We start from the raw sequence: 23,441 nt of genomic DNA, 5'->3' as shown, positions 1-23,441 counted from the left end.
TGAAGACCATGCAAATGACTCTAGTCGTACTGCAGAAGAGAGCACCATGTGCAGTTTCTTGCTTTGGGATGTAGTCTCCCACTCTCTGTCACCAACCCTCCGAGCAGGGTCGGAGCCGTTGCATTTCTGTGCCCAGGCTCGTTGGTCTAGGGGTATGATTCTCGCTTAGGGTGCCAGAGGTCCCGGGTTTAAATCCTGGACGAGCCCATTTTAGCGGAAAACAATCAAATCCTGCTCAAAATACAAAACCCCTCAACATTTCTCATTCCACTCGAAGCATTGTTGCGCAAAACATATTTTTTGCCTCAGGCGAAAAATGGATTACAATGCCTTGGCTTCCTTCCTGCTTGCTCTCAGTGCGCCCTGTGTGATGATTTCACAGGCTCTCCTTCCTGGCATTTAGGCATCAGATATTTGTCTGTCTCTGCCCGCAGCTGTGGGATTTTTCAGGACGTCTGAGTGTATGCATGCTGGCTGACACCGCTGCAATTTTCACACTTACCCCTCGCATTCCGAGCAACTGCTGATAAAGTATAGAGGAAATCGTGCAAACATATGAGGGGAACTGCGCTCCTTCAGTCAAACCAGCAAGCTTGTTTCTGTAGTGTAGTGGTTATCACGTTCGCCTCACACGTGAAAGGTCCCCGGTTCGAGACCGCGCAGAAACACTTGGCAGCAGCAGCTTTTGTGTTTGCTCCCTAAAACCTCAGTCTCTCTCAATGCACACTTAGACAGAAATGACCTTTAAAAACTTGTGACCTGTGTAAAACGTGCTTTACTATTGCAGGACGCTAAAAAGTTATCTGCATCCCTCGGTGGTCGTGCATGTGCATTGTTTCTTGTTCTGTTTTTTTTTTTTTTTCTTGGCCATGTTATATTGTGGGGCCTTTAAAGCTGTGACTTTGATAGGAACATTGCAAGCGGCAAAATCAACAAGTGCAGACTGAAGAGTCCGACCTGCACACTGTTTTGGCTGTCAGGATGGCCGAGTGGTCTAAGGCGCCAGACTCAAGAGAGCTTGATCTTCAGTGAAGCTGAGCCTTCTGGTCTCTTCATGGAGGCGTGGGTTCAAATCCCACTTCTGACAGGTGTATTTTCTTCCCTTAAATCTTGCTCTGCTTGCAGAGCCAGCTCCTCACACCACTATCTTTGGAAGCTGCTGTGGCATGTGAGGAGAAATCCACCAACCCATCGGCTGGGCCCTCAATCAAAATTCTGTGTATTACTGGAAGGGGCGTCTCAGGCACACCTTCTGTTAGAGCTGCACTTTATGACAGTAACTACCATGCTGGTTTCTACTTAAGCAGTTGATTCTATCGTTTGAAGTGAGGCTCTCCTGCCACCTTTTGGGCAAAGAAGACACTGCCCCTGCAACAACACAGGCAGACAAGCTCAAACTAGGTTTCTTGGTTAGGTGGGCGGAGCATATTGGCAATGGTGCCTCCTCGTGACTTGCAATTTACATGAAGAAGACAGAGAGGCAGCTGGGATTAGGCAGTACCCATGAACCCCTGAACACTGTCTTGCGACTAGCACACAATTCTGAAATGAGGCGGGGGAAAGGAGGTGATTTCCCCATCAAGGGCCATTCCGGGAAATCAGCCACCCTGCGTCTCCCAGGTGAGTGTTTCAGGCCTATGAGCCACTAATATAAATCTCGCCTCATCGAGCGCTGATCGAGCAAGTGTGCTTGAATCCAAGAGGCATGCTCCTCTGGCTCAAGAGCTAGCAGGCCCTTCAGTGCTTCTGGTTGGGAAGTCTAAGGTGCAAGGGTCCATGACTTGCAGCGGGTTACAACTACCAGAAAGGGTCTGCTTTTCACATCAGTGCCCTAGTTCAGCTCACTGGCACAGGGCATTTTGACTACCTCTTGCCTTGCTAGAGACAAACAAAAAATCCTTGACAGAAAACATCAATTGCTATGGCACGCTTAGAGAGAGAGAGCCTCCAAATGGCCCTGCTTTTCGGAAAGACGCTTCAGAAGATGTTTCAAATGACTATGCAGCGGCAGTCTAGTTGGTATAGGGGTATGATTCTCGCTTCGGGTGTGAGAGGACCTCGGTTCAAATCCAAGACAAACCCCTACCTTTATAGGTTCAGTCTGTGTCTTAAACAGGAGTATTTCTGCTTTTCACTCTTGTAAGATGTCATGTTGCAATGCAATACATGCTTTATACTGGCGTCGAGACGGTTCAGCATCATGAAGGTATGCGAGATTTCTTTGCAACTGCTTTTCTGTGCTGGAGCAGCAGTGCTCGTAGGAACATTAAATGCACAGTGCTTCTCCATGGTAATTTCGGGTCCAGTTCTGAAATCTCCTCTTGGAATGAAAGTGATCCCAGTTCCTTTCTTCCAAGGGAAGAGATCGTGTTCCGGAAGGCTCAGCTTTGAGCGTCATGAACATTGGCCCTCATCCTTGCATCCCAGTCCAATGCATAGCCACATAAAGCAAGCAGGTGTGTCTGTTTCCATAGTGTGGTGGTTCCAGTACAATGCATAGCCACATGAAGCAAGCCGGCAAGTGTGTCTGTTTGTGTAGTGTAGTGGTTATCATGCGCACCTCACATGCGAAAGGTCCCTGGTTCGAGTCGCTGGGCTTTTTCACAGTATTTGCATTTCCTGCCTCACCTGACAGGCAAGCTGAGATAAAAGAGACTGTGTCTATCCCTCACCATCGTGAGGTACTACGCTCCTGGGGCATCTGTCACAGCTCACCAAGAGGAGTTGCGCCAGCTTACGGCAGTCAGTTGCTCACTGTTTGACCTTTGCAATGAAGCCTGAGCCTACAGCATTCAAGCCAGCCAAGGAAGGAAGGTACGAGAGCGAAAATAGCTTTCCTGCCCTCACCAAGAACACACACCTTGAGCAAATAAAGTGCCAGACTTACAAGGCCCTATCGCCACCGGAGCATCACTTTTAGTGACGCCCCGGTGGCACTATGCACTGCGCGGTATTTACAAGATGGCGTTCAGCCACTTTTTGTGGCTTAACACCACCTTGTAAATACGGCCCCTTAGCACGCAGCGCGTTCCCTGGAAGGGGCGTGCAATGGGTGTTGTTGGGAGTGTGCCACAGCAACACCATAGCATTTTGATGCTGCTCCAGATTTAGGAGTTGGCGTAAATCTGCGTCAGCACCAAAATCCAACGCCATCCCAGGGGTGTCGTTAGAGTGGCGCACTGAGGAGAAATGTTTTCATTTCTCCTTGTTTTTGCTCTTTCTATGTGTGATGCATTCTGCAGCACACATAGAAGTAAGAGCAAATCACCATTGAAGATTTTTTTTTTGGGCAGGAAGGTGTCCCTTCCTGCACAAAAACAATTTCCCCCTCAACGCAGTCATCCTTGTACCATGGTGCAAGAACGGCTGCGTTGGCGCTCAGCAGCTAATTTAGAGCTGGCGCAGGGGGAAGCACAGGGGTGCGCTGTATTCTACTAAATACGGCGCTTCCCTGCATTTTGAAAATGACGGCGCGTGGGGCTTGCAAATTTGGCACAGCGTCGCGCTTAGTCATTTTCTTGTAAATCTGGGCCAAAATGTCTAAAGGATAGAGGCTTTTTATGTCATGTTCGATGAAGACCATGCAAATGACTCTAGTCGTACTGCAGAAGAGAGCACCATGTGCAGTTTCTTGCTTTGGGATGTAGTCTCCCACTCTCTGTCACCAACCCTCCGAGCAGGGTCGGAGCTGTTGCATTTCTGTGCCCAGGCTCGTTGGTCTAGGGGTATGATTCTCGATTAGGGTGCGAGAGGTCCCAGGTTCAAATCCCGGACGAGCCCATTTTAGCGGAAAACAATCAAATCCTGCTCAAAATACACAACCCCTCAACATTTCTCATTCCACTCGAAGCATTGTTGCGCAAAACATATTTTTTGCCTCAGGCGAAAAATGGATTACAATGCCTTGGCTTCCTTCCTGCTTGCTCTCAGTGCGCCCTGTGTGATGATTTCACAGGCTCTCCTTCCTGGCATTTAGGCATCAGATATTTGTCTGTCTCTGCCCGCAGCTGTGGGATTTTTCAGGACGTCTGAGTGTATGCATGCTGGCTGACACCGCTGCAATTTTCACACTTACCCCTCGCATTCCGAGCAACTGCTGATAAAGTATAGAGGAAATCGTGCAGACATATGAGGGGAACTGTGCTCCTTCAGTCAAACCAGCAAGCTTGTTTCTGTAGTGTAGTGGTTATCACGTTTGCCTCACACGCGAAAGGTTCCCGGTTCGAGACCGGGCAGAAACACTTGGCAGCAGCAGCTTTTGTGTTTGCTCCCTAAAACCTCAGTCTCTCTCAATGCACACTTAGACAGAAATGACCTTTAAAAACTTGTGACCTGTGTAAAACGTGCTTTACTATTGCAGGACGCTAAAAAGTTATCTCCATCCCTCGGTGGTCGTGCATGTGCATTGTTTCTTGTTCTGTTTTTTTTTTTTTTTCTTGGCCATGTTATATTGTGGGGCCTTTAAAGCTGTGACTTTGATAGGAACATTGCAAGCGGCAAAATCAACAAGTGCAGACTGAAGAGTCCGACCTGCACACTGTTTTGGCTGTCAGGATGGCCGAGTGGTCTAAGGCGCCAGACTCAAGAGAGCTTGATCTTCAGTGAAGCTGAGCCTTCTGGTCTCTTCATGGAGGCGTGGGTTCAAATCCCACTTCTAACAGGTGTATTTTCTTCCCTTAAATCTTGCTCTGCTTGCAGAGCCAGCTCCTCACACCACTATCTTTGGAAGCTGCTGTGGCATGTGAGGAGAAATCCACCAACCCATCGGCTGGGCCCTCAATCAAAATTCTGTGTATTACTGGAAGGGGCGTCTCAGGCACACCTTCTGATAGAGCTGCACTTTATGACAGTAACTACCATGCTGGTTTCTACTTAAGCAGTTGATTCTATTGTTTGAAGTGAGGCTCTCCTGCCACCTTTTGGGCAAAGAAGACACTGCCCCTGCAACAACACAGGCCGACAAGCTCAAACTAGGTTTCTTGGTTAGGTGGGCGGAGCATATTGGCAATGGTGCCTCCTCGTGACTTGCAATTTACATGAAGAAGACAGAGAGGCAGCTGGGAGTAGGCAGTACCCATGAACCCCTGAACACTGTCTTGCGACTAGCACACAATTCTGAAATGAGGCGGGGGAAAGGAGGTGATTTCCCCATCAAGGGCCATTCCGGGAAATCAGCCACCCTGCGTCTCCCAGGTGAGTGTTTCAGGCCTATGAGCCACTAATATAAATCTCGCCTGATCGAGCCTGATCGAGCAAGTGTGCTTGAATCCAAGAGGCATGCTCCTCTGGCTCAAGAGCTAGCAGGCCCTTCAGTGCTTCTGGTTGGGAAGTCTAAGGTGCAAGGGTCCATGACTTGCAGCGGGTTACAACTACCAGAAAGGGTCTGCTTTTCACATCAGTGCCCTAGTTCAGCTCACTGGCACAGGGCATTTTGACTACCTCTTGCCTTGCTAGAGACAAACAAAAAATCCTTGACAGAAAACATCAATTGCTATGGCACGCTTAGAGAGAGAGAGCCTCCAAATGGCCCTGCTTTTCGGAAAGACGCTTCAGAAGATGTTTCAAATGACTATGCAGCGGCAGTCTAGTTGGTATAGGGGTATGATTCTCGCTTCGGGTGTGAGAGGACCTCGGTTCAAATCCCAGACAAACCCCTACCTTTATAGGTTCAGTCTGTGTTTTAAACAGGAGTATTTCTGCTTTTCACTCTTGTAAGATGTCATGTTGCAATGCAATACATGCTTTATACTGGCGTCGAGACGGTTCAGCATCATGAAGGTATGCGAGATTTCTTTGCAACTGCTTTTCTGTGCTGGAGCAGCAGTGCTCGTAGGAACATTAAATGCACAGTGCTTCTCCATGGTAATTTCGGGTCCAGTTCTGAAATCTCCTCTTGGAATGAAAGTGATCCCAGTTCCTTTCTTCCAAGGGAAGAGATCGTGTTCCGGAAGGCTCAGCTTTGAGCGTCATGAACATTGGCCCTCATCCTTGCATCCCAGTCCAATGCATAGCCACATAAAGCAAGCAGGTGTGTCTGTTTCCATAGTGTGGTGGTTCCAGTACAATGCATAGCCACATGAAGCAAGCCGGCAAGTGTGTCTGTTTCTGTAGTGTACTGGTTATCATGCGCACCTCACATGCGAAAGGTCCCTGGTTCGAGTCGCTGGGCTTTTTCACAGTATTTGCATTTCCTGCCTCACCTGACAGGCAAGCTGAGATAAAAGAGACTGTGTCTATCCCTCACCATCGTGAGGTACTACGCTCCTGGGGCATCTGTCACAGCTCACCAAGAGGAGTTGCGCCAGCTTACGGCAGTCAGTTGCTCACTGTTTGACCTTTGCAATGAAGCCTGAGCCTACAGCATTCAAGCCAGCCAAGGAAGGAAGGTACGAGAGCGAAAATAGCTTTCCTGCCCTCACCAAGAACACACACCTTGAGCAAATAAAGTGCCAGACTTACAAGGCCCTATCGCCACCGGAGCATCACTTTTAGTGACGCCCCGGTGGCACTATGCACTGCGCGGTATTTACAAGATGGCGTTCAGCCACTTTTTGTGGCTTAACACCACCTTGTAAATACGGCCCCTTAGCACGCAGCGCGTTCCCTGGAAGGGGCGTGCAATGGGTGTTGTTGGGAGTGTGCCACAGCAACACCATAGCATTTTGATGCTGCTCCAGATTTAGGAGTTGGCGTAAATCTGCGTCAGCACCAAAATCCAACGCCATCCCAGGGGTGTCGTTAGAGTGGCGCACTGAGGAGAAATGTTTTCATTTCTCCTTGTTTTTGCTCTTTCTATGTGTGATGCATTCTGCAGCACACATAGAAGTAAGAGCAAATCACCATTGAAGATTTTTTTTTTGGGCAGGAAGGTGTCCCTTCCTGCACAAAAACAATTTCCCCCTCAACGCAGTCATCCTTGTACCATGGTGCAAGAACGGCTGCGTTGGCGCTCAGCAGCTAATTTAGAGCTGGCGCAGGGGGAAGCACAGGGGTGCGCTGTATTCTACTAAATACGGCGCTTCCCTGCATTTTGAAAATGACGGCGCGTGGGGCTTGCAAATTTGGCACAGCGTCGCGCTTAGTCATTTTCTTGTAAATCTGGGCCAAAATGTCTAAAGGATAGAGGCTTTTTATGTCATGTTCGATGAAGACCATGCAAATGACTCTAGTCGTACTGCAGAAGAGAGCACCATGTGCAGTTTCTTGCTTTGGGATGTAGTCTCCCATTCTCTGTCACCAACCCTCCGAGCAGGGTCGGAGCTGTTGCATTTCTGTGCCCAGGCTCGTTGGTCTAGGGGTATGATTCTCGATTAGGGTGCGAGAGGTCCCAGGTTCAAATCCCGGACGAGCCCATTTTAGCGGAAAACAATCAAATCCAGCTCAAAATACACAACCCCTCAACATTTCTCATTCCACTCGAAGCATTGTTGCGCAAAACATATTTTTTGCCTCAGGCGAAAAATGGATTACAATGCCTTGGCTTCCTTCCTGCTTGCTCTCAGTGCGCCCTGTGTGATGATTTCACAGGCTCTCCTTCCTGGCATTTAGGCATCAGATATTTGTCTGTCTCTGCCCGCAGCTGTGGGATTTTTCAGGACGTCTGAGTGTATGCATGCTGGCTGACACCGCTGCAATTTTCACACTTACCCCTCACATTCCGAGCAACTGCTGATAAAGTATAGAGGAAATCGTGCAGACATATGAGGGGAACTGTGCTCCTTCAGTCAAACCAGCAAGCTTGTTTCTGTAGTGTAGTGGTTATCACGTTTGCCTCACACGCGAAAGGTTCCCGGTTCGAGACCGGGCAGAAACACTTGGCAGCAGCAGCTTTTGTGTTTGCTCCCTAAAACCTCAGTCTCTCTCAATGCACACTTAGACAGAAATGACCTTTAAAAACTTGTGACCTGTGTAAAACGTGCTTTACTATTGCAGGACGCTAAAAAGTTATCTGCATCCCTCGGTGGTCGTGCATGTGCATTGTTTCTTGTTCTGTTTTTTTTTTTTTTTCTTGGCCATGTTATATTGTGGGGCCTTTAAAGCTGTGACTTTGATAGGAACATTGCAAGCGGCAAAATCAACAAGTGCAGACTGAAGAGTCCGACCTGCACACTGTTTTGGCTGTCAGGATGGCCGAGTGGTCTAAGGCGCCAGACTCAAGAGAGCTTTATCTTCAGTGAAGCTGAGCCTTCTGGTCTCTTCATGGAGGCGTGGGTTCAAATCCCACTTCTAACAGGTGTATTTTCTTCCCTTAAATCTTGCTCTGCTTGCAGAGCCAGCTCCTCACACCACTATCTTTGGAAGCTGCTGTGGCATGTGAGGAGAAATCCACCAACCCATCGGCTGGGCCCTCAATCAAAATTCTGTGTATTACTGGAAGGGGCGTCTCAGGCACACCTTCTGATAGAGCTGCACTTTATGACAGTAACTACCATGCTGGTTTCTACTTAAGCAGTTGATTCTATCGTTTGAAGTGAGGCTCTCCTGCCACCTTTTGGGCAAAGAAGACACTGCCCCTGCAACAACACAGGCAGACAAGCTCAAACTAGGTTTCTTGGTTAGGTGGGCGGAGCATATTGGCAATGGTGCCTCCTCGTGACTTGCAATTTACATGAAGAAGACAGAGAGGCAGCTGGGAGTAGGCAGTACCCATGAACCCCTGAACACTGTCTTGCGACTAGCACACAATTCTGAAATCAGGCGGGGGAAAGGAGGTGATTTCCCCATCAAGGGCCATTCCGGGAAATCAGCCACCCTGCGTCTCCCAGGTGAGTGTTTCAGGCCTATGAGCCACTAATATAAATCTCGCCTGATCAAGCCTGATCGAGCGCTGATCGAGCAAGTGTGCTTGAATCCAAGAGGCATGCTCCTCTGGCTCAAGAGCTAGCAGGCCCTTCAGTGCTTCTGGTTGGGAAGTCTAAGGTGCAAGGGTCCATGACTTGCAGCGGGTTACAACTACCAGAAAGGGTCTGCTTTTCACATCAGTGCCCTAGTTCAGCTCACTGGCACAGGGCATTTTGACTACCTCTTGCCTTGCTAGAGACAAACAAAAAATCCTTGACAGAAAACATCAATTGCTATGGCACGCTTAGAGAGAGAGAGCCTCCAAATGGCCCTGCTTTTCGGAAAGACGCTTCAGAAGATGTTTCAAATGACTATGCAGCGGCAGTCTAGTTGGTATAGGGGTATGATTCTCGCTTCGGGTGTGAGAGGACCTCGGTTCAAATCCCAGACAAACCCCTACCTTTATAGGTTCAGTCTGTGTTTTAAACGGGAGTATTTCTGCTTTTCACTCTTGTAAGATGTCATGTTGCAATGCAATACATGCTTTATACTGGCGTCGAGACGGTTCAGGAATCATGAAGGTATGCGAGATTTCTTTGCAACTGCTTTTCTGTGCTGGAGCAGCAGTGCTCGTAGGAACATTAAATGCACAGTGCTTCTCCATGGTAATTTCGGGTCCAGTTCTGAAATCTCCTCTTGGAATGAAAGTGATCCCAGTTCCTTTCTTCCAAGGGAAGAGATCGTGTTCCGGAAGGCTCAGCTTTGAGCGTCATGAACATTGGCCCTCATCCTTGCATCCCAGTCCAATGCATAGCCACATAAAGCAAGCAGGTGTGTCTGTTTCCATAGTGTGGTGGTTCCAGTACAATGCATAGCCACATGAAGCAAGCCGGCAAGTGTGTCTGTTTGTGTAGTGTAGTGGTTATCATGCGCACCTCACATGCGAAAGGTCCCTGGTTCGAGTCGCTGGGCTTTTTCACAGTATTTGCATTTCCTGCCTCACCTGACAGGCAAGCTGAGATAAAAGAGACTGTGTCTATCCCTCACCATCGTGAGGTACTACGCTCCTGGGGCATCTGTCACAGCTCACCAAGAGGAGTTGCGCCAGCTTACGGCAGTCAGTTGCTCACTGTTTGACCTTTGCAATGAAGCCTGAGCCTACAGCATTCAAGCCAGCCAAGGAAGGAAGGTACGAGAGCGAAAATAGCTTTCCTGCCCTCACCAAGAACACACACCTTGAGCAAATAAAGTGCCAGACTTACAAGGCCCTATCGCCACCGGAGCATCACTTTTAGTGACGCCCCGGTGGCACTATGCACTGCGCGGTATTTACAAGATGGCGTTCAGCCACTTTTTGTGGCTTAACACCACCTTGTAAATACGGCCCCTTAGCACGCAGCGCGTTCCCTGGAAGGGGCGTGCAATGGGTGTTGTTGGGAGTGTGCCACAGCAACACCATAGCATTTTGATGCTGCTCCAGATTTAGGAGTTGGCGTAAATCTGCGTCAGCACCAAAATCCAACGCCATCCCAGGGGTGTCGTTAGAGTGCCGCACTGAGGAGAAATGTTTTCATTTCTCCTTGTTTTTGCTCTTTCTATGTGTGATGCATTCTGCAGCACACATAGAAGTAAGAGCAAATCACCATTGAAGATTTTTTTTTTGGGCAGGAAGGTGTCCCTTCCTGCACAAAAACAATTTCCCCCTCAACGCAGTCATCCTTGTACCATGGTGCAAGAACGGCTGCGTTGGCGCTCAGCAGCTAATTTAGAGCTGGCGCAGGGGGAAGCACAGGGGTGCGCTGTATTCTACTAAATACGGCGCTTCCCTGCATTTTGAAAATGACGGCGCGTGGGGCTTGCAAATTTGGCACAGCGTCGCGCTTAGTCATTTTCTTGTAAATCTGGGCCAAAATGTCTAAAGGATAGAGGCTTTTTATGTCATGTTCGATGAAGACCATGCAAATGACTCTAGTCGTACTGCAGAAGAGAGCACCATGTGCAGTTTCTTGCTTTGGGATGTAGTCTCCCACTCTCTGTCACCAACCCTCCGAGCAGGGTCGGAGCTGTTGCATTTCTGTGCCCAGGCTCGTTGGTCTAGGGGTATGATTCTCGATCAGAGTGCGAGAGGTCCCAGGTTCAAATCCCGGACGAGCCCATTTTAGCGGAAAACAATCAAATCCTGCTCAAAATACACAACCCCTCAACATTTCTCATTCCACTCGAAGCATTGTTGCGCGAAACATATTTTTTGCCTCAGGCGAAAAATGGATTACAATGCCTTGGCTTCCTTCCTGCTTGCTCTCAGTGCGCCCTGTGTGATGATTTCACAGGCTCTCCTTCCTGGCATTTAGGCATCAGATATTTGTCTGTCTCTGCCCACAGCTGTGGGATTTTTCAGGACGTCTGAGTGTATGCATGCTGGCTGACACCGTTGCAATTTTCACACTTACCCCTCGCATTCCGAGCAACTGCTGATAAAGTATAGAGGAAATCGTGCAGACATATGAGGGGAACTGTGCTCCTTCAGTCAAACCAGCAAGCTTGTTTCTGTAGTGTAGTGGTTATCACGTTTGCCTCACACGCGAAAGGTCCCCGGTTCGAGACCGGGTAGAAACACTTGGCAGCAGCAGCTTTTGTGTTTGCTCCCTAAAACCTCAGTCTCTCTCAATGCACACTTAGACAGAAATGACCTTTAAAAACTTGTGACCTGTGTAAAACGTGCTTTACTATTGCAGGACGCTAAAAAGTTATCTGCATCCCTCGGTGGTCGTGCATGTGCATTGTTTCTTGTTCTGTTTTTTTTTTTTTTTCTTGGCCATGTTATATTGTGGGGCCTTTAAAGCTGTGACTTTGATAGGAACATTGCAAGCGGCAAAATCAACAAGTGCAGACTGAAGAGTCCGACCTGCACACTGTTTTGGCTGTCAGGATGGCCGAGTGGTCTAAGGCGCCAGACTCAAGAGAGCTTGATCTTCAGTGAAGCTGAGCCTTCTGGTCTCTTCATGGAGGCGTGGGTTCAAATCCCACTTCTAACAGGTGTATTTTCTTCCCTTAAATCTTGCTCTGCTTGCAGAGCCAGCTCCTCACACCACTATCTTTGGAAGCTGCTGTGGCATGTGAGGAGAAATCCACCAACCCATCGGCTGGGCCCTCAATCAAAATTCTGTGTATTACTGGAAGGGGCGTCTCAGGCACACCTTCTGATAGAGCTGCACTTTATGACAGTAACTACCATGCTGGTTTCTACTTAAGCAGTTGATTCTATCGTTTGAAGTGAGGCTCTCCTGCCACCTTTTGGGCAAAGAAGACACTGCCCCTGCAACAACACAGGCAGACAAGCTCAAACTAGGTTTCTTGGTTAGGTGGGCGGAGCATATTGGCAATGGTGCCTCCTCGTGACTTGCAATTTACATGAAGAAGACAGAGAGGCAGCTGGGAGTAGGCAGTACCCATGAACCCCTGAACACTGTCTTGCGACTAGCACACAATTCTGAAATGAGGCGGGGGAAAGGAGGTGATTTCCCCATCAAGGGCCATTCCGGGAAATCAGCCACCCTGCGTCTCCCAGGTGAGTGTTTCAGGCCTATGAGCCACTAATATAAATCTCGCCTGATCAAGCCTGATCGAGCGCTGATCGAGCAAGTGTGCTTGAATCCAAGAGGCATGCTCCTCTGGCTCAAGAGCTAGCAGGCCCTTCAGTGCTTCTGGTTGGGAAGCCTAAGGTGCAAGGGTCCATGACTTGCAGCGGGTTACAACTACCAGAAAGGGTCTGCTTTTCACATCAGTGCCCTAGTTCAGCTCACTGGCACAGGGCATTTTGACTACCTCTTGCCTTGCTAGAGACAAACAAAAAATCCTTGACAGAAAACATCAATTGCTATGGCACGCTTAGAGAGAGAGAGCCTCCAAATGGCCCTGCTTTTCGGAAAGACGCTTCAGAAGATGTTTCAAATGACTATGCAGCGGCAGTCTAGTTGGTATAGGGATATGATTCTCGCTTCGGGTGTGAGAGGACCTCGGTTCAAATCCCAGACAAACCCCTACCTTTATAGGTTCAGTCTGTGTTTTAAACGGGAGTATTTCTGCTTTTCACTCTTGTAAGATGTCATGTTGCAATGCAATACATGCTTTATACTGGCGTCGAGACGGTTCAGCATCATGAAGGTATGCGAGATTTCTTTGCAACTGCTTTTCTGTGCTGGAGCAGCAGTGCTCGTAGGAACATTAAATGCACAGTGCTTCTCCATGGTAATTTCGGGTCCAGTTCTGAAATCTCCTCTTGGAATGAAAGTGATCCCAGTTCCTTTCTTCAAAGGGAAGAGATCGTGTTCCGGAAGGCTCAGCTTTGAGCGTCATGAACATTGGCCCTCATCCTTGCATCCCAGTCCAATGCATAGCCACATAAAGCAAGCAGGTGTGTCTGTTTCCATAGTGTGGTGGTTCCAGTACAATGCATAGCCACATGAAGCAAGCCGGCAAGTGTGTCTGTTTGTGTAGTGTAGTGGTTATCATGCGCACCTCACATGCGAAAGGTCCCTGGTTCGAGTCGCTGGGCTTTTTCACAGTATTTGCATTTCCTGCCTCACCTGACAGGCAAGCTGAGATAAAAGAGACTGTGTCTATCCCTCACCATCGTGAGGTACTACGCTCCTGGGGCATCTGTCACAGCTCACCAAGAGGAGTTGCGCCAGCTTACGGCAGTCAGTTGCTCACTGTTTGACCTTTGCAATGAAGCCTGAGCCTACAGCATTCAAGCCAGCCAAGGAAGGAAGGTACGAGAGCGAAAATAGCTTTCCTGCCCTCACCAAGAACACACACCTTGAGCAAATAAAGTGCCAGACTTACAAGGCCCTATCGCCACCGGAGCATCACTTTTAGTGACGCCCCGGTGGCACTATGCACTGCGCGGTATTTACAAGATGGCGTTCAGCCACTTTTTGTGGCTTAACACCACCTTGTAAATACGGCCCCTTAGCACGCAGCGCGTTCCCTCGAAGGGGCGTGCAATGGGTGTTGTTGGGAGTGTGCCACAGCAACACCATAGCATTTTGATGCTGCTCCAGATTTAGGAGTTGGCGTAAATCTGCGTCAGCACCAAAATCCAACGCCATCCCAGGGGTGTCGTTAGAGTGCCGCACTGAGGAGAAATGTTTTCATTTCTCCTTGTTTTTGCTCTTTCTATGTGTGATGCATTCTGCAGCACACATAGAAGTAAGAGCAAATCACCATTGAAGATTTTTTTTTTGGGCAGGAAGGTGTCCCTTCCTGCACAAAAACAATTTCCCCCTCAACGCAGTCATCCTTGTACCATGGTGCAAGAACGGCTGCGTTGGCGCTCAGCAGCTAATTTAGAGCTGGCGCAGGGGGAAGCACAGGGGTGCGCTGTATTCTACTAAATACGGTGCTTCCCTGCATTTTGAAAATGACGGCGCGTGGGGCTTGCAAATTTGGCACAGCGTCGCGCTTAGTCATTTTCTTGTAAATCTGGGCCAAAATGTCTAGAGGATAGAGGCTTTTTATGTCATGTTCGATGAAGACCATGCAAATGACTCTAGTCGTACTGCAGAAGAGAGCACCATGTGCAGTTTCTTGCTTTGGGATGTAGTCTCCCACTCTCTGTCACCAACCCTCCGAGCAGGGTCGGAGCCGTTGCATTTCTGTGCCCAGGCTCGTTGGTCTAGGGGTATGATTCTCGCTTAGGGTGCCAGAGGTCCCGGGTTTAAATCCTGGACGAGCCCATTTTAGCGGAAAACAATCAAATCCTGCTCAAAATACAAAACCCCTCAACATTTCTCATTCCACTCGAAGCATTGTTGCGCAAAACATATTTTTTGCCTCAGGCGAAAAATGGATTACAATGCCTTGGCTTCCTTCCTGCTTGCTCTCAGTGCGCCCTGTGTGATGATTTCACAGGCTCTCCTTCCTGGCATTTAGGCATCAGATATTTGTCTGTCTCTGCCCGCAGCTGTGGGATTTTTCAGGACGTCTGAGTGTATGCATGCTGGCTGACACCGCTGCAATTTTCACACTTACCCCTCGCATTCCGAGCAACTGCTGATAAAGTATAGAGGAAATCGTGCAAACATATGAGGGGAACTGTGCTCCTTCAGTCAAACCAGCAAGCTTGTTTCTGTAGTGTAGTGGTTATCACGTTCGCCTCACACGTGAAAGGTCCCCGGTTCGAGACCGCGCAGAAACACTTGGCAGCAGCAGCTTTTGTGTTTGCTCCCTAAAACCTCAGTCTCTCTCAATGCACACTTAGACAGAAATGACCTTTAAAAACTTGTGACCTGTGTAAAACGTGCTTTACTATTGCAGGACGCTAAAAAGTTATCTGCATCCCTCGGTGGTCGTGCATGTGCATTGTTTCTTGTTCTGTTTTTTTTTTTTTTTCTTGGCCATGTTATATTGTGGGGCCTTTAAAGCTGTGACTTTGATAGGAACATTGCAAGCGGCAAAATCAACAAGTGCAGACTGAAGAGTCCGACCTGCACACTGTTTTGGCTGTCAGGATGGCCGAGTGGTCTAAGGCGCCAGACTCAAGAGAGCTTGATCTTCAGTGAAGCTGAGCCTTCTGGTCTCTTCATGGAGGCGTGGGTTCAAATCCCACTTCTGACAGGTGTATTTTCTTCCCTTAAATCTTGCTCTGCTTGCAGAGCCAGCTCCTCACACCACTATCTTTGGAAGCTGCTGTGGCATGTGAGGAGAAATCCACCAACCCATCGGCTGGGCCCTCAATCAAAATTCTGTGTATTACTGGAAGGGGCGTCTCAGGCACACCTTCTGTTAGAGCTGCACTTTATGACTGTAACTACCATGCTGGTTTCTACTTAAGCAGTTGATTCTATCGTTTGAAGTGAGGCTCTCCTGCCACCTTTTGGGCAAAGAAGACACTGCCCCTGCAACAACACAGGCAGACAAGCTCAAACTAGGTTTCTTGGTTAGGTGGGCGGAGCATATTGGCAATGGTGCCTCCTCGTGACTTGCAATTTACATGAAGAAGACAGAGAGGCAGCTGGGATTAGGCAGTACCCATGAACCCCTGAACACTGTCTTGCGACTAGCACACAATTCTGAAATGAGGCGGGGGAAAGGAGGTGATTTCCCCATCAAGGGCCATTCCGGGAAATCAGCCACCCTGCGTCTCCCAGGTGAGTGTTTCAGGCCTATGAGCCACTAATATAAATCTCGCCTCATCGAGCGCTGATCGAGCAAGTGTGCTTGAATCCAAGAGGCATGCTCCTCTGGCTCAAGAGCTAGCAGGCCCTTCAGTGCTTCTGGTTGGGAAGTCTAAGGTGCAAGGGTCCATGACTTGCAGCGGGTTACAACTACCAGAAAGGGTCTGCTTTTCACATCAGTGCCCTAGTTCAGCTCACTGGCAGAGGGCATTTTGACTACCTCTTGCCTTGCTAGAGACAAACAAAAAATCCTTGACAGAAAACATCAATTGCTATGGCACGCTTAGAGAGAGAGAGCCTCCAAATGGCCCTGCTTTTCGGAAAGACGCTTCAGAAGATGTTTCAAATGACTATGCAGCGGCAGTCTAGTTGGTATAGGGGTATGATTCTCGCTTCGGGTGTGAGAGGACCTCGGTTCAAATCCAAGACAAACCCCTACCTTTATAGGTTCAGTCTGTGTCTTAAACAGGAGTATTTCTGCTTTTCACTCTTGTAAGATGTCATGTTGCAATGCAATACATGCTTTATACTGGCGTCGAGACGGTTCAGCATCATGAAGGTATGCGAGATTTCTTTGCAACTGCTTTTCTGTGCTGGAGCAGCAGTGCTCGTAGGAACATTAAATGCACAGTGCTTCTCCATGGTAATTTCGGGTCCAGTTCTGAAATCTCCTCTTGGAATGAAAGTGATCCCAGTTCCTTTCTTCCAAGGGAAGAGATCGTGTTCCGGAAGGCTCAGCTTTGAGCGTCATGAACATTGGCCCTCATCCTTGCATCCCAGTCCAATGCATAGCCACATAAAGCAAGCAGGTGTGTCTGTTTCCATAGTGTGGTGGTTCCAGTACAATGCATAGCCACATGAAGCAAGCCGGCAAGTGTGTCTGTTTGTGTAGTGTAGTGGTTATCATGCGCACCTCACATGCGAAAGGTCCCTGGTTCGAGTCGCTGGGCTTTTTCACAGTATTTGCATTTCCTGCCTCACCTGACAGGCAAGCTGAGATAAAAGAGACTGTGTCTATCCCTCACCATCGTGAGGTACTACGCTCCTGGGGCATCTGTCACAGCTCACCAAGAGGAGTTGCGCCAGCTTACGGCAGTCAGTTGCTCACTGTTTGACCTTTGCAATGAAGCCTGAGCCTACAGCATTCAAGCCAGCCAAGGAAGGAAGGTACGAGAGCGAAAATAGCTTTCCTGCCCTCACCAAGAACACACACCTTGAGCAAATAAAGTGCCAGACTTACAAGGCCCTATCGCCACCGGAGCATCACTTTTAGTGACGCCCCGGTGGCACTATGCACTGCGCGGTATTTACAAGATGGCGTTCAGCCACTTTTTGTGGCTTAACACCACCTTGTAAATACGGCCCCTTAGCACGCAGCGCGTTCCCTGGAAGGGGCGTGCAATGGGTGTTGTTGGGAGTGTGCCACAGCAACACCATAGCATTTTGATGCTGCTCCAGATTTAGGAGTTGGCGTAAATCTGCGTCAGCACCAAAATCCAACGCCATCCCAGGGGTGTCGTTAGAGTGGCGCACTGAGGAGAAATGTTTTCATTTCTCCTTGTTTTTGCTCTTTCTATGTGTGATGCATTCTGCAGCACACATAGAAGTAAGAGCAAATCACCATTGAAGATTTTTTTTTTGGGCAGGAAGGTGTCCCTTCCTGCACAAAAACAATTTCCCCCTCAACGCAGTCATCCTTGTACCATGGTGCAAGAACGGCTGCGTTGGCGCTCAGCAGCTAATTTAGAGCTGGCGCAGGGGGAAGCACAGGGGTGCGCTGTATTCTACTAAATACGGCGCTTCCCTGCATTTTGAAAATGACGGCGCGTGGGGCTTGCAAATTTGGCACAGCGTCGCGCTTAGTCATTTTCTTGTAAATCTGGGCCAAAATGTCTAAAGGATAGAGGCTTTTTATGTCATGTTCGATGAAGACCATGCAAATGACTCTAGTCGTACTGCAGAAGAGAGCACCATGTGCAGTTTCTTGCTTTGGGATGTAGTCTCCCACTCTCTGTCACCAACCCTCCGAGCAGGGTCGGAGCTGTTGCATTTCTGTGCCCAGGCTCGTTGGTCTAGGGGTATGATTCTCGATTAGGGTGCGAGAGGTCCCAGGTTCAAATCCCGGACGAGCCCATTTTAGCGGAAAACAATCAAATCCTGCTCAAAATACACAACCCCTCAACATTTCTCATTCCACTCGAAGCATTGTTGCGCAAAACATATTTTTTGCCTCAGGCGAAAAATGGATTACAATGCCTTGGCTTCCTTCCTGCTTGCTCTCAGTGCGCCCTGTGTGATGATTTCACAGGCTCTCCTTCCTGGCATTTAGGCATCAGATATTTGTCTGTCTCTGCCCGCAGCTGTGGGATTTTTCAGGACGTCTGAGTGTATGCATGCTGGCTGACACCGCTGCAATTTTCACACTTACCCCTCGCATTCCGAGCAACTGCTGATAAAGTATAGAGGAAATCGTGCAGACATATGAGGGGAACTGTGCTCCTTCAGTCAAACCAGCAAGCTTGTTTCTGTAGTGTAGTGGTTATCACGTTTGCCTCACACGCGAAAGGTTCCCGGTTCGAGACCGGGCAGAAACACTTGGCAGCAGCAGCTTTTGTGTTTGCTCCCTAAAACCTCAGTCTCTCTCAATGCACACTTAGACAGAAATGACCTTTAAAAACTTGTGACCTGTGTAAAACGTGCTTTACTATTGCAGGACGCTAAAAAGTTATCTCCATCCCTCGGTGGTCGTGCATGTGCATTGTTTCTTGTTCTGTTTTTTTTTTTTTTTCTTGGCCATGTTATATTGTGGGGCCTTTAAAGCTGTGACTTTGATAGGAACATTGCAAGCGGCAAAATCAACAAGTGCAGACTGAAGAGTCCGACCTGCACACTGTTTTGGCTGTCAGGATGGCCGAGTGGTCTAAGGCGCCAGACTCAAGAGAGCTTGATCTTCAGTGAAGCTGAGCCTTCTGGTCTCTTCATGGAGGCGTGGGTTCAAATCCCACTTCTAACAGGTGTATTTTCTTCCCTTAAATCTTGCTCTGCTTGCAGAGCCAGCTCCTCACACCACTATCTTTGGAAGCTGCTGTGGCATGTGAGGAGAAATCCACCAACCCATCGGCTGGGCCCTCAATCAAAATTCTGTGTATTACTGGAAGGGGCGTCTCAGGCACACCTTCTGATAGAGCTGCACTTTATGACAGTAACTACCATGCTGGTTTCTACTTAAGCAGTTGATTCTATCGTTTGAAGTGAGGCTCTCCTGCCACCTTTTGGGCAAAGAAGACACTGCCCCTGCAACAACACAGGCCGACAAGCTCAAACTAGGTTTCTTGGTTAGGTGGGCGGAGCATATTGGCAATGGTGCCTCCTCGTGACTTGCAATTTACATGAAGAAGACAGAGAGGCAGCTGGGAGTAGGCAGTACCCATGAACCCCTGAACACTGTCTTGCGACTAGCACACAATTCTGAAATGAGGCGGGGGAAAGGAGGTGATTTCCCCATCAAGGGCCATTCCGGGAAATCAGCCACCCTGCGTCTCCCAGGTGAGTGTTTCAGGCCTATGAGCCACTAATATAAATCTCGCCTGATCGAGCCTGATCGAGCAAGTGTGCTTGAATCCAAGAGGCATGCTCCTCTGGCTCAAGAGCTAGCAGGCCCTTCAGTGCTTCTGGTTGGGAAGTCTAAGGTGCAAGGGTCCATGACTTGCAGCGGGTTACAACTACCAGAAAGGGTCTGCTTTTCACATCAGTGCCCTAGTTCAGCTCACTGGCACAGGGCATTTTGACTACCTCTTGCCTTGCTAGAGACAAACAAAAAATCCTTGACAGAAAACATCAATTGCTATGGCACGCTTAGAGAGAGAGAGCCTCCAAATGGCCCTGCTTTTCGGAAAGACGCTTCAGAAGATGTTTCAAATGACTATGCAGCGGCAGTCTAGTTGGTATAGGGGTATGATTCTCGCTTCGGGTGTGAGAGGACCTCGGTTCAAATCCCAGACAAACCCCTACCTTTATAGGTTCAGTCTGTGTTTTAAACAGGAGTATTTCTGCTTTTCACTCTTGTAAGATGTCATGTTGCAATGCAATACATGCTTTATACTGGCGTCGAGACGGTTCAGCATCATGAAGGTATGCGAGATTTCTTTGCAACTGCTTTTCTGTGCTGGAGCAGCAGTGCTCGTAGGAACATTAAATGCACAGTGCTTCTCCATGGTAATTTCGGGTCCAGTTCTGAAATCTCCTCTTGGAATGAAAGTGATCCCAGTTCCTTTCTTCCAAGGGAAGAGATCGTGTTCCGGAAGGCTCAGCTTTGAGCGTCATGAACATTGGCCCTCATCCTTGCATCCCAGTCCAATGCATAGCCACATAAAGCAAGCAGGTGTGTCTGTTTCCATAGTGTGGTGGTTCCAGTACAATGCATAGCCACATGAAGCAAGCCGGCAAGTGTGTCTGTTTCTGTAGTGTACTGGTTATCATGCGCACCTCACATGCGAAAGGTCCCTGGTTCGAGTCGCTGGGCTTTTTCACAGTATTTGCATTTCCTGCCTCACCTGACAGGCAAGCTGAGATAAAAGAGACTGTGTCTATCCCTCACCATCGTGAGGTACTACGCTCCTGGGGCATCTGTCACAGCTCACCAAGAGGAGTTGCGCCAGCTTACGGCAGTCAGTTGCTCACTGTTTGACCTTTGCAATGAAGCCTGAGCCTACAGCATTCAAGCCAGCCAAGGAAGGAAGGTACGAGAGCGAAAATAGCTTTCCTGCCCTCACCAAGAACACACACCTTGAGCAAATAAAGTGCCAGACTTACAAGGCCCTATCGCCACCGGAGCATCACTTTTAGTGACGCCCCGGTGGCACTATGCACTGCGCGGTATTTACAAGATGGCGTTCAGCCACTTTTTGTGGCTTAACACCACCTTGTAAATACGGCCCCTTAGCACGCAGCGCGTTCCCTGGAAGGGGCGTGCAATGGGTGTTGTTGGGAGTGTGCCACAGCAACACCATAGCATTTTGATGCTGCTCCAGATTTAGGAGTTGGCGTAAATCTGCGTCAGCACCAAAATCCAACACCATCCCAGGGGTGTCGTTAGAGTGGCGCACTGAGGAGAAATGTTTTCATTTCTCCTTGTTTTTGCTCTTTCTATGTGTGATGCATTCTGCAGCACACATAGAAGTAAGAGCAAATCACCATTGAAGATTTTTTTTTTGGGCAGGAAGGTGTCCCTTCCTGCACAAAAACAATTTCCCCCTCAACGCAGTCATCCTTGTACCATGGTGCAAGAACGGCTGCGTTGGCGCTCAGCAGCTAATTTAGAGCTGGCGCAGGGGGAAGCACAGGGGTGCGCTGTATTCTACTAAATACGGCGCTTCCCTGCATTTTGAAAATGACGGCGCGTGGGGCTTGCAAATTTGGCACAGCGTCGCGCTTAGTCATTTTCTTGTAAATCTGGGCCAAAATGTCTAAAGGATAGAGGCTTTTTATGTCATGTTCGATGAAGACCATGCAAATGACTCTAGTCGTACTGCAGAAGAGAGCACCATGTGCAGTTTCTTGCTTTGGGATGTAGTCTCCCATTCTCTGTCACCAACCCTCCGAGCAGGGTCGGAGCTGTTGCATTTCTGTGCCCAGGCTCGTTGGTCTAGGGGTATGATTCTCGATTAGGGTGCGAGAGGTCCCAGGTTCAAATCCCGGACGAGCCCATTTTAGCGGAAAACAATCAAATCCAGCTCAAAATACACAACCCCTCAACATTTCTCATTCCACTCGAAGCATTGTTGCGCAAAACATATTTTTTGCCTCAGGCGAAAAATGGATTACAATGCCTTGGCTTCCTTCCTGCTTGCTCTCAGTGCGCCCTGTGTGATGATTTCACAGGCTCTCCTTCCTGGCATTTAGGCATCAGATATTTGTCTGTCTCTGCCCGCAGCTGTGGGATTTTTCAGGACGTCTGAGTGTATGCATGCTGGCTGACACCGCTGCAATTTTCACACTTACCCCTCACATTCCGAGCAACTGCTGATAAAGTATAGAGGAAATCGTGCAGACATATGAGGGGAACTGTGCTCCTTCAGTCAAACCAGCAAGCTTGTTTCTGTAGTGTAGTGGTTATCACGTTTGCCTCACACGCGAAAGGTTCCCGGTTCGAGACCGGGCAGAAACACTTGGCAGCAGCAGCTTTTGTGTTTGCTCCCTAAAACCTCAGTCTCTCTCAATGCACACTTAGACAGAAATGACCTTTAAAAACTTGTGACCTGTGTAAAACGTGCTTTACTATTGCAGGACGCTAAAAAGTTATCTGCATCCCTCGGTGGTCGTGCATGTGCATTGTTTCTTGTTCTGTTTTTTTTTTTTTTTCTTGGCCATGTTATATTGTGGGGCCTTTAAAGCTGTGACTTTGATAGGAACATTGCAAGCGGCAAAATCAACAAGTGCAGACTGAAGAGTCCGACCTGCACACTGTTTTGGCTGTCAGGATGGCCGAGTGGTCTAAGGCGCCAGACTCAAGAGAGCTTTATCTTCAGTGAAGCTGAGCCTTCTGGTCTCTTCATGGAGGCGTGGGTTCAAATCCCACTTCTAACAGGTGTATTTTCTTCCCTTCAATCTTGCTCTGCTTGCAGAGCCAGCTCCTCACACCACTATCTTTGGAAGCTGCTGTGGCATGTGAGGAGAAATCCACCAACCCATCGGCTGGGCCCTCAATCAAAATTCTGTGTATTACTGGAAGGGGCGTCTCAGGCACACCTTCTGATAGAGCTGCACTTTATGACAGTAACTACCATGCTGGTTTCTACTTAAGCAGTTGATTCTATCGTTTGAAGTGAGGCTCTCCTGCCACCTTTTGGGCAAAGAAGACACTGCCCCTGCAACAACACAGGCAGACAAGCTCAAACTAGGTTTCTTGGTTAGGTGGGCGGAGCATATTGGCAATGGTGCCTCCTCGTGACTTGCAATTTACATGAAGAAGACAGAGAGGCAGCTGGGAGTAGGCAGTACCCATGAACCCCTGAACACTGTCTTGCGACTAGCACACAATTCTGAAATCAGGCGGGGGAAAGGAGGTGATTTCCCCATCAAGGGCCATTCCGGGAAATCAGCCACCCTGCGTCTCCCAGGTGAGTGTTTCAGGCCTATGAGCCACTAATATAAATCTCGCCTGATCAAGCCTGATCGAGCGCTGATCGAGCAAGTGTGCTTGAATCCAAGAGGCATGCTCCTCTGGCTCAAGAGCTAGCAGGCCCTTCAGTGCTTCTGGTTGGGAAGTCTAAGGTGCAAGGGTCCATGACTTGCAGCGGGTTACAACTACCAGAAAGGGTCTGCTTTTCACATCAGTGCCCTAGTTCAGCTCACTGGCACAGGGCATTTTGACTACCTCTTGCCTTGCTAGAGACAAACAAAAAATCCTTGACAGAAAACATCAATTGCTATGGCACGCTTAGAGAGAGAGAGCCTCCAAATGGCCCTGCTTTTCGGAAAGAC

At 48.7% G+C, this 23,441-nt stretch overlaps 7 non-coding genes across 7 annotated transcripts; all 7 read left to right on the top strand.

Annotated features, from left to right (window-relative positions):
- Positions 1 to 975: 975 nt before the first annotated feature.
- On the top strand, positions 976 to 1,087 carry TRNAL-CAA (transfer RNA leucine (anticodon CAA)). The gene is made up of 2 exons: positions 976 to 1,013; positions 1,042 to 1,087. It is a non-coding gene; the product is annotated as a tRNA-Leu (tRNA).
- A 3,081-nt stretch (positions 1,088 to 4,168) lies between these two features.
- TRNAV-CAC (transfer RNA valine (anticodon CAC)) lies at positions 4,169 to 4,241 on the top strand. The gene has a single exon. It is a non-coding gene; the product is annotated as a tRNA-Val (tRNA).
- A 3,499-nt stretch (positions 4,242 to 7,740) lies between these two features.
- TRNAV-CAC (transfer RNA valine (anticodon CAC)) lies at positions 7,741 to 7,813 on the top strand. The gene has a single exon. It is a non-coding gene; the product is annotated as a tRNA-Val (tRNA).
- A 3,511-nt stretch (positions 7,814 to 11,324) lies between these two features.
- On the top strand, positions 11,325 to 11,397 carry TRNAV-CAC (transfer RNA valine (anticodon CAC)). The gene has a single exon. It is a non-coding gene; the product is annotated as a tRNA-Val (tRNA).
- Positions 11,398 to 15,287: 3,890 nt separating this feature from the next.
- On the top strand, positions 15,288 to 15,399 carry TRNAL-CAA (transfer RNA leucine (anticodon CAA)). Its single transcript has 2 exons — positions 15,288 to 15,325; positions 15,354 to 15,399. It is a non-coding gene; the product is annotated as a tRNA-Leu (tRNA).
- Positions 15,400 to 18,480: 3,081 nt separating this feature from the next.
- TRNAV-CAC (transfer RNA valine (anticodon CAC)) lies at positions 18,481 to 18,553 on the top strand. Its single transcript has one exon. It is a non-coding gene; the product is annotated as a tRNA-Val (tRNA).
- A 3,499-nt stretch (positions 18,554 to 22,052) lies between these two features.
- On the top strand, positions 22,053 to 22,125 carry TRNAV-CAC (transfer RNA valine (anticodon CAC)). The gene has a single exon. It is a non-coding gene; the product is annotated as a tRNA-Val (tRNA).
- The last annotated feature ends 1,316 nt before the right edge of the window (positions 22,126 to 23,441 follow it).

The sequence above is a fragment of the Pleurodeles waltl genome, unplaced genomic scaffold (genome assembly GCF_031143425.1).
Source record: "Pleurodeles waltl isolate 20211129_DDA unplaced genomic scaffold, aPleWal1.hap1.20221129 scaffold_72, whole genome shotgun sequence".
Lineage (NCBI taxonomy): Eukaryota > Metazoa > Chordata > Amphibia > Caudata > Salamandridae > Pleurodeles > Pleurodeles waltl.
The sequence above is the reverse complement of the archived record's forward strand: the minus strand, read 5'-3'. Positions and strand labels throughout refer to the sequence as shown.